Source organism: Triticum dicoccoides, chromosome 2A (assembly GCF_002162155.2).
Source record: "Triticum dicoccoides isolate Atlit2015 ecotype Zavitan chromosome 2A, WEW_v2.0, whole genome shotgun sequence".
In the NCBI taxonomy this organism is placed as follows: Eukaryota; Viridiplantae; Streptophyta; class Magnoliopsida; order Poales; family Poaceae; genus Triticum; species Triticum dicoccoides.
This window is the reverse complement of record NC_041382.1, coordinates 411,190,463-411,209,640: the sequence shown is the minus strand read 5'-3', so window position 1 is coordinate 411,209,640 and position 19,178 is coordinate 411,190,463.

Genomic DNA, 19,178 nt, shown 5'->3' with positions numbered 1-19,178 from the left:
CTTCATTTTTATATATAAAGCCACTATTAAAATTACAATTTGCAGCTATACAAGGCCACTAACATCAATCGAGATAAAATTTATGAGGTTTGCCTTGTACTAGCAATCAAGGACATTGATATCCCATGCATGCATGTGGGGGTGAGAAGGTTGGTTTTAATGCACCGTATTAATCAACCAACGAGGAGTGAGAGAGTTGTCTTGTTGTGCGTTGGAGAAAAAACACATTAATTAACACGTCAAGTGAGGAGAAAAGACTAGTTTCCAACATTGGCTTAAGTGACCATTAATTTCTATCTTGGTACCTGTAAGACTAGACACAGTGAGAGTAACTTCAGCAGTAACATCAAGTCCAACTCAGCAAATTTGCTTATGTGGCAATGAGTAAATGAAGAAAGAGATAGTTGTAGTAACTTAGCTAGTTACTGTAACATCACATGTCCCAATGCAATATAAGTCTACAACTTAATAAATGAATCTTTGCATGTTACCACACTTAAGTTACTACCCACTATGAACGTAGTAACATAGTCTAGGAATATGTGTATGTTACTAGTGTATGTTACTATCCATCGTGGCTAGTCTAATATGGGTTTGTGGCCTTATATACAAAATTGGAGGGAGTATGGTGCACGTGCGAGATATCCAGTCTGTGATCACTGGTGAAAGTGAGATTGTGTTCAGCTTAGCTAGTCATACTCAGAATAAGAGCATCTACAACTGTGATAGGCAAATCTAGCCCCTAAAACGCACGCGGACGGCATCCGCAGACACTGATCGATCATGCTTCAAAAAATATAATTCACGTCCGAATACCTTAAATTAGAAACCTTAAATCCATATTATTGCATGCAACGTAGCGATCTTTAAGAGGAGCTCGTCCAATCGCCGTGGCCATGTTCGGCGGCCGGCTGCTCTCCCGAGAGTGTTGGTCCAGTCGCCGGCAAGGTAGAGTAGGGCATGGGACACGAGCCAGCTCACGGGACTCAAGGCATCGCCGCCTTCCATGCCTTACTCTTCCTCGTCGGAGCCCGGAACCCGTTGGGTGCCGGTGGATGTTAGATCGATGATGGATCCATCCTGGGACGAGTCGGCGACATCTACCATTATGCGGTTGCGGCGCTCAGACTGGTGCACTGTACGGGGCATGGAGAATGCGACTCCACCTCGCCGACGTCCACCGTCGCGAGGGTTGCCGCCGCCTCTCGTGCCCACTGCCTCGCACGGTAGGCACGACGTGCCATGTTTGCGCCGGACGACGCCCACTGTGCATCCATGGCCATGGCACGCTAACGGAGGGGCTGCGCGTCTGCCACCATGTTCGGACGCCAGACGGACCGCACCGCCTCCGGTGAGGCAGCGACGGCTGCCCTAGCGTCGGATCCATGCGCCATTTGAGCGGACGCAATGAATTCCCAAAGGAAGGAGTCAGAGCGCTGCTGTGCATGGGCCTCCTCCCAGGAGTGGCGGAGTGCAAGCCGGACGACCATCTCCTCCTCGGGGCCGCATGGGATGAGCTCGGGGTCGATGGATCTAGTGGTGAAGGACCCGGATCCGCTTCCCGCCATGCCGGACACGGCCGGACGCCGTCGAAGACGAGCTTGGATGGTAGAGGGGAGTGGAGTGAAGTGGCTAGGGTTTGGTCCAGCGAGCGGATGGGGAGGAATATATGTGGGGTCGGGTGGGCCAGCGTGGGCCGGGTCCGCACCATATTTGGCTGGATATGAGGGGTGTCGGTCAGCCCGGGCATTTGAGGCCCATTTGAGGCGCCTGACTGGGTCGAAATTTCGTGACCGGTCAGTGACTGGGTGGCCCACCCGGGCATTTGAGGAGGGTTTGGGATGCTCGACTGTAAATGCTCTAAGGGCATCTCCAACGACAACCGGCAAATTCCCTCCCGCATCCGTCCGCGGACAGGGGGACTAGTCTGTGGACACGGATGCAGGAGGCCGCCATCCAACCGTATCATGTATATGTCTGCCAGTAAATTAAAATTCAAATGTACGCCACACAACACATCCGATCACACCCATGCTGGATCGCATCCCCGGTCACAACCAAAAAGAGGCAAATATGCTTAGTTTTTACATGCCTGAATCCAAAAGAAAATCAGTCCGGTAGTCCGTGCATTTTTGCCCTGCTGGACCGGCAATCCCAGCAAGCTGCTCCCCGAGCAAGGAGGTGCTGTCGCCGCCGCGTAGGCAGCCTCCGCGTCCGCCTCCGTCGCGTACTCATCGTCCGCCGCCGCAAATTCATCTTTCTGCCACCGCAACATCTGGTAGTGGACGGATTGCACAACCATTCTAACATTGGCATCTAAAGAGTCGACATCAAGGTCAACATCTTGGTGTCCTCCGCATTGGCGGCGATCTTCACCCTCTTTTCCTTGAGCGCGTCCTTCCTCTCTTCGATCATGGTCCTCCTCTCTTCAAGCTTGATCTTCTTCTCCGTCGCCTCCATTAACTATTTGAACCTCTCCACCTTCCTCTCCTCCTTGATGTCCGAGTGCCTCACGCATGCCTCCTCCTTCTTCGCCAAGATGTCCTTGAACCTCTTGGTCGGCTTGGCCACGACACCTTATCGCTTCGCCCTCTCCTCCTCCCTCTTCTTGCCCCGTAAATTTCTTCTAACCTTCTTCAGCGGTTCTTGGGTTGGGTCGGCAGGGTCACAAGTTTCTTCTCATTGGCTTGGGCGGCGGTCTTGGCAATGAAAAGGTTCCACTTCGGTTGCCCATTCAACTTCAACCAACAATGCATGACGCTGAAGGACTTCTTCTTCAACTTGTACACCACACAAGCACGAGTAGGCTACAAAGTGAAACAATGCATATCCGTCTAGTGAGCAAGAAAACTAAAGCATATCCAGCCAGTGATCAGGTTACTTACTCGGTGATTTGTGCTCCTCCTCCTCCCTCGCCTCTGTTGTGGATGATGTCGAGAATCTACGTCTCTGCGTCGTACGCTGGCTCCCCCGCTCTAGGCATTGTAGCGAACAGCATGCGGGCACCCATCTGCTCCCCGGTCGCCAGCCGCACCCGGACGAGCTACGACAAAGAATACTCGGAGAAGAGCGGTGCCGCGTTAACGCCTACGATGTAAGGCACCGTACTGGTGGGGGTTCCGAGCTGCTTGGCAGTGTAGTAGTACAGAGGCTTTTAAGGCTTTGGCCACGATGCCGTCTGTACTGTCGGAGCGCCCGTCTACTTGTGTCTGCCACGGCTGCACCAACCACCACAACCTCCATGTCCATCTCCACCACCAGGCTCATCGGCAACCAACCGCTTCTTGAGCTTCTCCTCCTTTGCGGCCTTCGCTTTGACGCGGCGATTTTGCCGCGTCCCCGAGCTTATCTTCCGGACGAGTGTGATGCTAGGAGCCTCTGGCACCTTTGCCGGCTCCATCTCTGACAGGTTCTTCGACGGTTCCATGCTCGGCGGTGGAAGGAAGCAGAGGGTGAGAGAAAAGAGCGGTAATTGGATGGAGAGCGGCGGGGAATGGAAGAAGAGAGTGGGGGATTTTGGCGCGGAACAGTGCGGGATGCTACAAAAGCGCGGGCTCCTCCTTCCTTTTGGGTGGGCTAAGGGGGGGGGGGGGATGGAGAGCAACGTTTCACGTGTCTGGAATCCCGCAAACCCCCTCCCCACATTTTTCTCCAGTTTGCGGTAGATATCGTGCCTGGACCGCCCCTCAGACCGATACAGGACCACTGATGGCTTCCACGGTCTGGACAGCGCGGTACAGATGGTTGCGGGAGGTTTGTAGGTCGATGTTGAGATGCCCTAAGGTTAGACACAGCCTCACTGCCTACCGGCGAAGCACGCTGTGTACCGCGGTCTGGCTAGGGTCGGGTACAGATGATATTGTAAGCAGATCCTGCATATCCCCGTCCCATAAAATCGTTTCAAGGGCCACTCGCAAAATTATTTGCGTACCGCAAGAGCTCTAACGTGGAACACACCATGTAAACTCGTATGAACAGAAATTCATATAAATGCACGAAATCAGCTAGAAATTCATATAAATATTCATGCCGCAATAGTTCACATGGAAAATCACACACAATATAAGGGGTAGCAAGTTTGTCCATAGAAACGCGCAATCAAACAAAATAAAACATGATCAAAGCCCCATCGGCCATGATCAAATCAAGCAACATCATTGTTGCCAAGACCGTCGCCGCCACCACCACCGGCCATAGCACCACGATCATCATCTTCATCAACATTGACCGGAGAATGATTACTTTGCTTCCCTAAAGCATCACCATATTCTTTGGCCAAAGCATCAACATCAACTCCATTGGCCAAAGCACCACCACCCATTGGGAAACATAGTAGAAAACAAAAAATTCCGCGCCTATGCACACCCAAGATTAATATGAAGATGCATAACGGGTTGGAATCACGATCGTTACCGTCACCGAGTTGCAGCTGAAGAAGAACGTGTCGGTGTAGATCGTACTTGGACTCCCTCGAACCGTCGATGGCCGATCCCTCTTACCCCCCCACGAACAGTCCCTCAAACCGAAGACCAAAATCACGACCTCTCTACTTGGTTGCAAGTGTGTAGCCTTCACGATCCAGCAGCGCATCGCCGTCCAGAGCTAATCATCACAGGAGAATTAGAGGGAGGAGATTAGAATCACACGGGGCTTCTAGTTATGAGGAATAGAGGATTAGCCAAGCTCTAATTAGTCAACTAGGACCAACTAAAACTAGAACGAGAAGAACTAGAAGAGGCTCCATAAACATGTGTGAATAAAAGAGCACATATCCTCATGTATATATAGGATAGAGGGGAGAGAGAGGGCTGCCACCAAGAGGGAAAGTTTCCCCTTCGTGCGCCGGCCAGGGGTCCCCTCCCAATTTGGCCTCCTTCCTTATAGGAAGGGGCGCCTCCCCTCTTGGGCCCTTGTGGCCCAAGATGACTTCCACCTCTTTGCCTTTTAAGGCCCGTTGATATTAAATTACATATAAAATAATTCTAAATATTTTTAGACTATTATATATATAATTTAACATCCCTGGAAATATCCCCCCATATATATATATATACATATACATATATACATATACATCCACACACACACACACACACACACACACACATATATATATATATATATATACACATGCATACATATATATATAGTGGCACTATTCGAATTCCGGGATTAGAATAGTTATTTGGATCACGACGCGCCCTACAGGAGCCACGAGGTCTTCCCGAACTCCTGATAACCCCACCGGACCGATTACATAAAGGTAAACGTTTCCATCCGGTGTGCCGGACACGCGCGGGCCACACGATCCAACTGGATCGTACGACCAGGGAGACAACGCACTCATACTTTTTTCTGGCCCATGCACTGTACTTCTCTTATCTTTTCTTTGTAGCTTTCTCCTCCACTCATCCCTCCCCCTTTTCTTCCCCATCTAGAGCACAACTCCATGGCTACCCTAGGTGCTGCTACGAGGGGGGTTCTCCAGCTTGGCCATCCCTTTCCTGATCTCCTCTCTCTCTCTCTCTACCTTTGAAACTGCCACAACCATAGTCGCGATTTGCTACAATCCCCCACAGATGCTGCTACAACATCCCCCAAGTGCTACCATGAGGGGCATTCTCCAGCTTGACCCTCCCTCGGTCCCTCTCCTCTCTCTCTCTATCCGTGAAAGTGGTACAACCATCGTTGCAATTTGCTACAACCCGTAACAAGGCAAGCTGCAACCTGTAGCGCGTGAGCTGCATTGGTTCTATGGCGAGACGTGTTTTGCTGCATCCGTCGTAAATGTTTGCTACTACCATCATCGAGATTTGCTACATCATTAATGGTGATGCTAAACATGCGACGACGATGACCACATTTTTTGCTTCAACCGCGGTCATTTTTTGCTACGACCGGCGACATAATTTGTTACCACCCTTCTTTTGGCGGTGACCGGCGACGAAAATCAGAGAAAAGCTGCAACCGACTATGAGAAAGCTTCAACCCGCTTCTGAAAAAGCTTCAACGAGAGAACGGTGAGCTGACAATGGCGAGCGGCAATGATAGGATCTGCTTTTTTGCTGCAACCGTTGTTCACGTTTGTTACAACTAGCAGGCAGTTTTGCTACGACGAGAAAATGAGGAAAATACATTGCAAGCTCGTCCGTGGAGCGCTGCAGCCGGCGACCGCCGCCACCGGAGCTGCGCCCCGTTTGTTAACCGGAGCTGCGACCCATGGCACTTTGTGACTGCAACCTGCAAGCGCTCGGTGTTGCATGCATGAAGCCGGTGAGAAACGCTTGGGAGGCACTGACCACCAGCGAGGGTGGCGACGAGTGGCGAAGCGGCTGTGAAGTGATGGTGCTTCGAGGTTGGTCGTTCTCTCATCCATGGAGAGTGCCAGCGGCACCGCTGCTCCTGTTCCTCACGAGCTTCATCAGATTTATTTTTGGGAGAGAAGACGACAGGAGGAGTCCAGATCTAACGGACGTGCGTGCACGCATCCAACGCCTGGCCTGGGCCCGACCCAAATTTGGGCCGGTGCGCCGGCGCCTATCGCTCCCCTTTCACCCCACCCACTCACTGCCCCGATCCCCACCCCGACCTCCCTCGATCCCCTCCCACCGAGCGCCGCCACTCTCGCTGGATCTCGCCGCCCCCAGCGCCTCCTCCCGCCGGCCGACCTACCCAAGGCGCCGCCGCCCCCCTGACCTACCAGCGCATGGTCGCTGGGCGCCGCCCACGCCACCGAGAACCTGCTGCCGCACTTCCGCCATGACCGCACGCTCCTCCGCGTCCCAATCGCCGCCGCCGCCGGGGATCCTCGAGCACCATCAACCTGGCACGCAGTCCATGGCCGCCTCCCCACGCAGTCCCTTTCTTGCTGCTAACGCGCCTGTCAATGCCTCCCGAGGCTTTGGCACGCCTCCCGCCGGTGGCCCACCCGGGCCCCACACTCCTCCCGCCGCCTCCCCGAGTCAGGACGCGCCTCTCGCTGCCGCCCGAGGCCACCGCGCCCCACCCCATAGCCGTCCTCGACCCCCGTCCCTGCCGCGCCCGCCGGTGAGGTTAACTATGAGATCCCTCCACGTAACAACAACAGGCTATGCATCAGAGTAGGATCATACAGAAAGCAGTAGCAGTTCTAATGCAAGCATGAGAGGGAAAGAAATGGGCGATATCGGAATGCTCAAGGGGGGTTTGCTTGCCTGGTTGCTCTGGCAAGGAGGAGGGGTCATCGTCGACGTAGTCGATCACAAGGGCAACATCGATCTCGGGGTCTATCGGAGAGAAGAGGGGGAAGAAACAGTAAATATAAAGCAAATTTAGCACCACAAAGCATAACATGGCAATAGGATGTGCCGGGTGTGACCTAACGCGGTAGGAGGTGATACCGGCGAAGGGGGGAAACATCCAGGAAAGTATTCCCGGTTCCGGACGTCTATTGAACAAATGAACCGGAGGGGAAAGGTTGCATGTTCGCTATGCTAGGGATGTGTGGCAGACAAACGGAGGGCGTATTCAGATTTGTCTCGTTGTTCTGAGCAACTTTCATGTACAAAGTTTTTCGATCCGAGCTACGGTTAATTTTCTATGTTTTTCCGAAGTTTTAAAGACATTCTGCAATTTAAATTTAAAACGAAAATAAGTTTACTGCATCAGCATGACGTCATCATGATGTCAGCAGGGTCAACAGTCAACTCTGACCAGGTTGAGTGGTCAAAAGGGCCTGTGGGGCCCATCTGCCATTGACCTAACTAAACTAACTGTGTTAATTAACTAAATTAGGCAATTATGCTAATTAAGTTAAGTTAATTAAGCTAATTAACTCGATTACTATTTAATTAATTAATATTTAATTATTTTTAACTAATTTAATTTCGTTTTGGGGGCGGGCCCCACTGTCATAGGCCCATGTGGCCAAACGGGCTAACGTGTGCGGGCGCCGGGCGGCGGATGCAGGCGATGCCCAAACGGGCGCTGGCGTTTGGGGCCGCACCCGAACAAGCGTGCGCCTAGGCCAGCAGGGGAGGCGCCGGCCACGGCAGCAGGCACCAGCGCCGACGAGCGGCGGCCAGCAGGAGGCAATGGTAGGCGGCGCGAGGAGGGGCGGCCGGCGCGGCGAAGCAACAACGGCGGCGGCGGGGCTGCAGGGCAGGGGCGACGCGGCACTAGGGGGAGATGGGCAGGCAGTTGTGGTGGAGTAGGAGGGTGACGCAGGGCGGCTATACAGGGCGACGCCGGCGAGCGCTGGGGCTGCCGGGACGCGGTGAGCGCGCCGGGAAGGGCAGCGGTAAGCGGGCACGCGCGCCGGGCGTGGTCGGCGCGGCACGGGCGCGTAGGGACTACGATGCGGGGCGTGCGAGCTCGTGCGTAGCACACGGCAACGGGCGCGGACGCGACGAGCGCAAGGCCCGGGCGCGGCCTCGGTGACGGAGGACGGCAGGGAAAAAAGGGGAAACAACGAGGGCTCACAGCGGAGCGTAGGGAGGCGACAGTGGGCTTAGGGAGGGTCGAGGTGGCCGGAGGCGACGACGAGGGCAGCGGCGTTCGAGAAGGGAGATGAGTCGGGGAGGCGTCGATCCGCTTGATGCACCGACTCCGAGCTCCATCCGGGGCTTGTAGCCAACGTGGAGGAGGCCGGTGGAGCCGTTGGACGCGTCGGCCTGGTGAGGGAGGGGTCGAGGCCGCGACAACGGCGCCGACGACGCTCCGGCATAGAGAACCAAGAGGGAGAGAGCCGAGCGAGAAGGGGGGGGGATCTGGAGCTGACGAGGACGAGGCCGAGGGGGAGACTTATCCCCTCGGCGGCGTGGGTGGTTCGAGTGGGCCGGCCTGGCCGACCAGCTGGATGGCTAGCTGGGCCACGAGGCCCACTAGGGGGTGGTGGCCTTTTCTTTTATTTATTTTTTTGAATTGCCTCCGTTTCCTATTTAAAATAGCTACTGAATTATTTTTGTTAAATGTGGCACTTTGCACAAAAATAGATAGGAGCAAAGTGAAGTGGCATAAAAAGTTTGGGGTCAAAAGGAGTTGGCTAACCATTTTCAGAAATTGGAAAGGTCAATTTAATTATTTTTGGACCACAAGATAAAATCTCAGGGGCATTTTGGGAACTCAAATGAGGTTGGTTCCAACTTGATAAATATCCAAGGATTATTTGCCACCTTTCGAACATTTTAGTTTTCATGCTTGACAAACTTGGATTTTTGACTTTAAATTTTGAATTTGAATTTGAATCATGATTTGGATCAAGTGAGGATTAGCAACAGTAATGTGATGACGTGGCATCATTAGCGGAGGATTACTCTAGCTTAATTATCCGTGCGTCACAGTGCTTATATTTTTTTTTTTCTGAACTTATAAGTAGATGGTCCGCTGTATTCATCATCTTATAGTGCTTGCTGCCAGGTTTGTCTCTCTTTCCTTCCCTGCTCACTGTCCTGTGCGGCAGTGGACGCGACTACTTGAGGGAATGAAGCCCGGCCTCCCAACACCAGCAGTCGCCCTGCAAACTGCAAAAAAATATAATAAATCACAAGTTCAGAATCAAGAAACCATGAAGTTCAAAGACAACAAAGGTACTACCCGATGTTGTTCGCCAACAATCTTTAGTTTCTTTAGTAGCTCGTACACATTTTACCAAAGCTAGTATGTTCGCAACCGTAAGTTGATAGCTGACCAGCAGGGACAACAATGTTGATGGCGATTGAAGAAGGATTCCGAAAATATTATTATTGGGATCGAAGGCCAAGTTTTATGCACGGTGTGAGAGGATTCCAGGAATTGTTCTGAAGTGGTCGATGGCTTTTGAGAGATGTGTTCATATCTCACAAGTTTCCAGGGGGTCCAAGATCATTTATATAAGAAGGAAATGTCAAAGGTTTAGACCGCACTTAAAAATGCTGGTGAAAAATCTGAACATGTGTAGTGCAATTGTGAGAAAAAGCTTGAATTTTTATTGCCTAACCTTTGCTGATCTCTCCTATAGTTTTTGTTATGCATTCTTCACTTAGTGCTACCACTGAACATATCCACGGGAGATCCATGCTATGGTACAGATTTGTGAAATTACTTTGTACTCATTAGTACTATTTCATTATGGGTAATGGGCGCATGACTTCATGTGTCCACAATTTATTTTTTCGCTTGATTTGTATCCAAATTATTTATTAATATTGTGATTCAAGTGCCTCATGCATGGATGTCATTTGTAGCACACAAAGGTGCTTGTGTTAATACCTACGAGAGGAACATTCTGCTAATGATGAAACAAAGGATCGAATGCTAAAATAATTTGTTTTCCGTGTTTCTAAAAAATTCAAGAAGTTCAAGTCAAAATAACAGGGTTGTTCGACGTTCTTAAATAATCCGATTATTCCAGTTTCTAGGAAAACTGGAAGTTCAAATAAAAAACAGAGTACAAAATAAAATAGTTTTTTTTGTTACTACAATGAATGAATCCAAGAAGATCAAATTAAAATAACTAACTATTTCAAAAAATTGTATTTTCCCTGTTTTTATAAAAACTAGAAGTTCAAATTTAGAAAACGAAACGGTTCAATGTTTATTACAAACTCAGATTCCTCCAATTACTAAAAAATAGACCAAGAAATTCAAATTAAAGTAAAAGAGTAGTGCGATATTTATGTACCACGAAGAAAACAAAACATCACCTAGAAAATATTAACTAGAAGTTCAAATTTAATAAATTGGAGAGTTCAAAGAAAACCCAAATTATATCTTTATGTAGGAAAAAAAATAAAAGTATGAAGTTCAATTTAAAAAAGATGTTTGATTCTTATTTAAAATTTATATATTTTTTAAGAATAAAACCAAGAAGTCCAAATTACAAAAATAGAGAAGTTCAGTATTTATTAAAAAACTCACATTTTCTTGGTACTAAAAGAAATAAAATTAAGAACTTCAATTTTTCACATTTCTAAAAAACACACAAAAAATTTCAAATAAAAAATTTAGAGCGGTTCGATGTCTATAAGAAACTCATATTTTTTCCATTACTAAAGTGAAACAGAGAGAAGTTCTAAGTGATAACAGCCAGAAGTTCGAAGTATATAAAAAACTCAGATTCGTTGCAAGAAGTTCACATGCACCTCTGTGCATGGTTCAAAGTTTATATTGCGGGATGTCCGACCTCCAATTACATGTTTTAAAATAGCAAGAAATGATGTCCGACCTTCAATTGCGTGTAATTCGACGTATACACAAAAATGTGACCGAAGTTCATTGTGAAAACAATGAGAAGTTCAAGTACTGCAAGGAATGCATTTCAGGTGAGAATAAAAATATAGAAAAATAAAAGCTTAAAAGGTTTGTTGAAAGAAGTTCAAGTGCTCTGTCCGGGGAAGTTCAAAAGTTCTTGCGAGAGAGGTTCACTTTGTATTTCCATGTTCGGTAACACAAAAAAGAAATTGTTTTTTTGCATTTTAAAATAATTCTCTCAATCCACAAAGAAGTTCAATTATTGTTTGGGAGCAATTTGATTTCAAAAAGAAAATAAAAAAATCAAATTATAAAAGTGGAAAAAGTTCATATACTACATGATGTGTGTTTAATATGACAAAAACGAAATAAAAAGGCAAGGTCAAAATTTTTGTCGTTATAAGTTCAAGTCCTTGGTCGGAGAAAATTAAAAAATTATTATGAGAAGGGTTTGTATAGAAGGAAAATCATTTGTGTAACACTAACGAATGGATGAGAAAAATTATGAACGAAAATACGCCACAGAAGTTCAACGTGAAAACAGCGGGAAGTTGAACTATTACACGGAAGGCGTTTCAGATGAGAAGTTCAGATTGATAACTGCCATAAGTTCACGTACTACACGGTGTGCATTTTGTATTAAAAAAAGAATAAAAAAGCAAAATCTAAAAGTTTTATTGTTATAAGTTCAAGTCCTCCATCGGATAAAGTTGAAAAAATTATTGTGAGAGAGGTTTGTACAAAACAAATATCATTTGTGTAACACGGACGAAATGAATGGGAAAATTACAAACGAAAATACGTCACAGAAGTTCAACAAGAAAACAACAGGAAGTTCGACTACTATAGTCAATGAATTTCAGATGAAAAACTTCTAAAATCGTCGCGAGTATGAAAAAACGATCAACACGGGAAAGTTGTGTGTTTACATTAGCTTTCCACCGGTATATTACTTGCTCAATTCCGATGAGTGTTCCGGTAAGTGGATGGAGAGCTACATGCAAAAAAATCACGTGAAAAACAGAGTGAAGTTCAGGTACACGCGCCGAGAAGTTCAGGTTTTCACGCGGTGCATTTTGAAGAATCTGTTTCGCGATAAAGGCAGAACAAATGATCTCGTCGTTTTTGAAATTACTTTAAAACGGCCAGGAATCAGGGAAAACCATCAACATGAAAACATTTTGCATTTTCTGTAGCTTTTCAGCGGTATATTATTTGCCTCATTCCGATAAAGTTTGTAGAAATTACGGAGAAAATACATTTTTAGACATTTTCAAAATTGACTTAAAACCGTAAGGAATTGGGAGAAACAATATATACAAAAAAGTTTCGCATTTGTTCAAACTTTCCAACGCCATATTATTTGCTGCATTCGGACGTACGGTTAAAAAATTAGCTTGAAAATACGAACTCGGTGGAACTTGTATCGTTTTTTAAAGTACTTTTAAACCGTTCAAAATTAGAAAAAACTTTTAACATGAAAAAGTAGCGCATTTTCATAAGCTTTCCAATGCCATATTATTTGCCTCAATCGGATTAGCCGTTTAGGAATGACATCAAAAATACGAACTCGGGTGTTCAGTTTACGAAATTCTACGATTTTCCAAATTATTCTTTATCTATAGGGAATTAGAGAAAACTTTAAACATGCGCAAGGAGCGGTTTTGCAGCAGCTTTCCAACGCCATATTATTTGCCTCATTTCGATAAACGGTTTAGAAATGCGATCGAAAATACGATTCATGTTTTTTGTATGAAGAAAAACGGTTTTCAAAACTGCTCTTAAGCCGCTTACATTTTGTCAAAAATTTAATTTGGGTCATGATACTGGTGTCCATAGATTCTGAATGGTATATTACAAGCCCCATTTGGGCAATGTTGGCGGAAGTTCAACCTAGCAGTGGGAGAAGTTCAGGTCGAACAACTCAGGCAGTAAAATTGCAAAAAACGCAATTTCATCACGACCCGAGAGCAAAATCCGCCAACGAGCTAGATTCCTATTTAAAACCGGTATTTAGTTGCTAAAAAACGTTTCTAGATTACACTAACATCATATAGAACATGACTAAACAGAACAATTCGCGGGGGAAGCCACGGTTGCGAAGATAGACCGAAGGTCGGGTTCGTATAGAGGAAAGTCCAGGTGCATTACTCATGCAGTACATGTTGTGATCAGAATATTATTCTGATCCCGTGATCAGAATAGTGTTTATGTGGATGACGTCACACTGAGAGGGCCCTAAGAATATATCTCCATCATCGGAGGGGTAAATTCCACTCTTGAGATATCCGACCACTTGTCAAACATTCCGATGAATGTGTAAACTGTCGTTATGATCATCGTGTTAAAGGTGACGTTTGAGCAACCCCAAAGCCCACTGTACGGTAAGAAGGGACTATGATGCTATCATGGTCTAAGGAGAAAAATCACATGTTAAGACTCCATGTTATTACAATTGATTACAAGCGATATTAACTCAATTCATAATGGACCAGATTGGGTCGTCAATATGACCATTCTTCTAATGTCATAATCTCAATGTTGTTTTAGGATCATCGTTACACTTAACGATATCCTAGGATCTGGAAAACGTGATCACTAACAACACTTGAGCTAGTCCCAGAGGCAAGACCAGGAAACTTTTATTTAACCGCTTATCATTCCACACATGCATATGAGTTTTCCACTGAACCACATATTTCGGATCATAGGAGTTATAGCATATAATATAAGCTCTATAATTATGAATACAGAAGTATAAAAATACAAATATTATTGCCTCTAGGGCATATTTCCAACAGTCTTCCACTTGCACTAGAGTCAATAATCTAGTTTACATAGTCTCTTTAACACCTATGGCTATCCGGTGTTGCTCATGGTTTGCTCTGGTAGAGCCTTCGTCATCGGGTTTGACACATTCCAATCCGTGTTAATCTTGAGAATCTTCACATATTCCTTCTCAACATATTGTCGGACGATGTGATACTTGCGTTCAATGTGGCTGGTCTTCATGGGTGATTTTGGTTCCTTTGCTTGAGCAACAGCTCCACTATTAACATAATAGGGAGCCATTGGATTCATAACAATTGGGAAACACCAATTTCTTCAAGAAACTTCTTGATCCAGAATGCCTCCTTTGAAGCTTCTGAAGTCGCAATATACTCCGCTTCTTTTGTAGAATTTGGAACAATGTTTTGTTCAAAACTCTTCCAAACAAATGCACCATTAAGTGTGAAAACATAACCTGATTGAGATTTATAGTCATCTATACCAGTCATGAATCTAGCATCTCCGCAACCATTTACAACGAGTTCTTCATCCCCTCCATAAACAAAGAGCATGTCCTTCGTTCTCCTGAGGTACTTAAGAATAGTGATTTATATTTCCGTGCCCCTGGTTCCTTAGTTGTGCTCAGTTTCGTCCAAGCCAACTAAGTTTTCTCCGCCACCTGCTCACAGAAGGTCAAACTGGGCACCGCCGTCCAGTTAACACCATTGACCATTACATCCTGACTAGTGGGCCGACATGATATCCTGACAGGTGGGGCAACCTACTTCCTGCATGAAGTTTTTTAACACGTAATAGAAGGAGAGAGATGCAGTTGGTAATAAAAAGTTGTTGTGCAATGTTTTAAGGTAGAAATAACTAAGTAACGACCATTTGATAAACAATCATCAACGAAATGAGCTTATGTTAAGGCAGGTAGATCCCCCGTGCAAGGCTGAACCCTCCTTGCTCCCCTCTTCTTTCTCAGCGACGGACGCGGAGCTACCGTTTTCAGTTGCGACGAATGAGGTGAGGTAATTCGGAACCCTACTCCGTGTTGATTTAGATCTGACCACGGTGCCTCTATTTTTGGATGATTTGGAATCTAGATTGTGTGTGTGTGGGGGGGAGGGAGGGCAGGTGGGCTGAATGAGATGGAACCAACATTGACAAACAAGGGGGATGGTGCTGCAAGGGTTGCTACCGTTGATTGGAATTTAGTAGAATTAGATGACCCTACATATTTGTTCACTGCACCAATGGCCAATACCGAGATGGTAATTTTTTTGGCATTCCAGTAGAAGATAGAGATAATGAGGAGGGGGGGGATCGAGTTTGCTGTTGATGCTAACATAGATTCATTCGAAGATGTGGATGGATAGTTGATGGAAGATGCTGTAGATGGTGTTGATGATGCACATGATGATGAGATGGTAAATGTCTATGACAAATAAAACCCTATTATGAAGTGGGGAAGTTGTGGCCAAACATGGATGAGTTTAGGATGTGTTTCAAGATTTATGCGGTCAAGCATGAGTTTGATGCCAAGACTAAGTGGACTGATAGAAAGAAGTTTTATGCGATGTGTAGAGGTTTTGATGAAAATGCCAAGCCTTGCAAGTGGTGCATATCTTCTAGATGCCAATCTGATGGAAGTACCATCAGGGTTAATCAAATTCCACATCGACATACTTGTATTACAAGTTCACAAAGAGTATCAACCATGACATCACACATTTGGGTTGCAGAAAAGATCACTCCTATTTTAGCCAAGAAACCAAGCACTACTGCCAAAAAACTTTTAGCAGACTTAGAAAATCAGTACCCTATTAAGTTGAAATATACCACAGCGTGGAAGGCAAAACAAAGGGCAATGAAACAATTATATGGTGATTGGGCAAATACCTTTAGGATGCTTTATAACTTCAAAGCAGAGGCGGAGAAGAGGTCACCTGGCAGTGTTGTTGAGATAGATACTGAGGTAACAAAGGATGGCAAAGTCGTTTTCTCTAAGTTCTTTATGGTTTTAAAGCCTTGCATCAATGGCTTCAAAACAGGGTGCCATCCATATTTGAGCATAGGCTCTTCTTCGTTAACTGACAAGTGGAATGGTCAATTGACATCATGCAATGCTCTAGATGGCTACAATTGGATGTTCCCTGTTGCTATTGGCTTACTTCAGTCAAAGACAGAGGTTTCATGGACATGGTTCATGATGTAGATGAAAAGATGCATAGGGCCAGTGTCACCTTTGGCTTCCACACATATGCATGTAAAGAGCTAGAAACTGCAGTCAAGAATGTTTTTCCCCATGCTGAGCAGAGGGAGTGCTTCGGCCATATGTGGATGAATTTGATCAAAGAAATCAGCGAGGAAGAATTTGAGCACATGTGGCCAGCAACAAGATCTTACACTACCCAGACACATTCATATCATCTTGGTAAGATAATGGGAGCATGCAGTGAGTTTGTTCCATGGATGAACACCTACCATTCTCTGTTATGGTACATGCCAGGATTTAACACTGTCATCAAGTGTGATTATATCAACAACAACTTGGCAGAGAGTTTTAACAACAAGGTGAAGCAGTTTATAAACTTGCCCATGCATGACATGATTGACCAAATAAGGATCATGATCATGCGTTTGTGGTTATTGAGAAGAAGGTGATTGTCTTAAAGGGGATAAGCTTCCTATAGTGGTACAACATGTGGTCAACAAGAGTAAAAATGTTACACATTTTTCTGTTGAAAAATCTACAGTGTGAGGTGCTGAAGTTAGAGATACAAAGTCTGGAAGGAGGCATGTTGTTAACACTGAAATGCATGACTACACTTGCCTAGAGTGGCAACACACTGGGAAACCATGTGAGCATGCTATGCTTTTCTTGGCTTCCCGCCTGAATATAAGAATGAACCAATATTTCCATGAATATTACTCAGTGGCAAGATTGGCTGTGTATGCAGCTCCAATGCCAGCACTTAATATTAGTCTCAGTGGCCTGAAGTGGAAATCAAAATTTCCATGTGTCCTCCCTTAATGAAAAGAAAGACTGGCATGCCTAAGGAGAGTGCATTCAAGGCATCGTTTGAGAAAGGTGAGTGTAGTAAGAAGGGAGAGAAAGATCCAAAGCCTAAAAGGTCCCAAAAAGGTAACAAGAATAGATGCAAGATGTGCTAGGAACTTGGGCACCGAAAAGAATCTCCAAAACATCGTTACACTCCTGAAAGGCCAAAGTATGTTCATGTTTGTGATGTTTTTTGATTTGGCTGATTTTTCTATTACTAACCAAATGACATGCTTTGTTTGTCAGGAGGAAGCATGCAGGCCAAACCTTGGTTAATTCAACATTGCAAACTGAAGCTAGTCCACTGAAGAAAACCAAGAGCATTAGTAAGCTTTGTGTTGTGAAATCAAGAGCAAGCTATCATAAAAAGTGAAAACTATTGGGTTATGAGTCTCATTTTGTGTGATGTCATGCTACTTGTATTTTGATGTGTGCCGCACTTTGAAAACTATGCGCCATGTTCCAAATTTGAGGCAGATTTCAAATTTGAACCAACTTTCAAATTTCAGGCACATTTCAAATTTGTACTTTGATGTGTATTGATGTTCCAGTTCATTCTCAACTTTTATGCATGTTAGGTGATCAATCCGAGCACTTTTGTGAAGTAAATAACATATTCATGAAAAATGAGCTCAAAATGAGCTCCAAAGCTAGGGTAAACAACCATATTTCTAAGATTTTTTCGAACTTCTCCAAATGAGCTAAAAAAATTCTTACCATCTAGTACGCAAATATAGACCCATGCCCATTATGGGATCGTTTGGACAAACTATGCCATGGTTAATCCTAAACCCTAGCTCATTCCCCTTGAAAACCATACAACCTTGTCTGTGATAGCTAAGTTATGTGAAGGGAATTTCATGAAAATATCCATAGTCATGATTTCTTATTTTTCCTAGCAACTTAGTAACATAAAAGGATGATGTGCGGAAGTTTCATCTTTTTCAATTTTTTTAATTAGTTACGCTCAACCCTAACCTTTGAAACCCTCTCAAAATCCCTCAAACCCCTCTCAAAACCCCGCACCATCAGGGCCGTTGGATCACTATTCGGGGACGGTTTAGATCAGGCGCTAGGGTTTGCCATGGTCGATCCGCGAGAGGAGACCTGATTGTCTTGAGCGAACATTTTTTTCTAGGCAAGGCTAGAGCGGACGTGAGTGGCCCACCTGGCAGCGACAGCAGGGACAAACGACAGTGGCCGCAGGCTGGACACCTTTTCTAAAACACATTCATTCGTGGAGGCACACTCGTTGGACCGATGGGCCATCGTAGAAAGGCCTAAGTCTTGGCCTGCCATGCCTGCACGTGATATGCCCATTTTACATCATGTTTATATATTGATATTTATTGCATTATGGACTGCTATTAAACTTTATGATGCTATTCTCATGCCTTTTCTCCCTTATTTTGCAAGATTCACATGAAGAGGGAGAACACCGACAGCTGGAATTCTGGACCGAAAAGGAGCAAATATGAGATACCTATTTTGCACAACTCCAAAGGTCCTAAAACTTTACGGAGAATTATTTTTGAATATCTAAAAATATTGGGCGAAGAAACACAAGGAGGGGACCCACCAGGTGGCCACAAGCCTGGGGGCGCGCCCTATCCCTAGGGCGCGCCCCCTGAGCTTGTGGGCCCCCTGGCCAGCCTCCGGTGCCCATCTTCTGCTATATGAAGGGTTTTGACCTAGAAAAAATGGAGACAAGACTTTTGGGACGAAGTGCCGCCGTCTCAAGGTGGAACCTGAGCAACAGTAATCTTAGGGCTCCAGTGGAGTGATTCCGCCAGGGAAACTTCCCTCTGGGAGGGGGAAATCGAAGCCATCGTCATCATCAATGATCCTCTCATCATGGGAGGACCAATCTTCATCAACATATTCACCGGCGCCATGTCAACTCAAACCCTAGTTAATCTATTGTATTCAGTCTTTGTCACAAAACCTCATATTGGTACTTGTGGGTTGCTAGTAGTGTTGATTACTCCTTGTAGTTGATGATAGTTGGTTTATTTGGTGTAAGATCATATGTTCAGATCCTTAATGATATTTAATACCCATCCGACCTTGAACATGAATATGTTTTGTGAGTAGTTACTTTTGTTCCTGAGGACATGGGAGAAGTCTTGTTATAAGT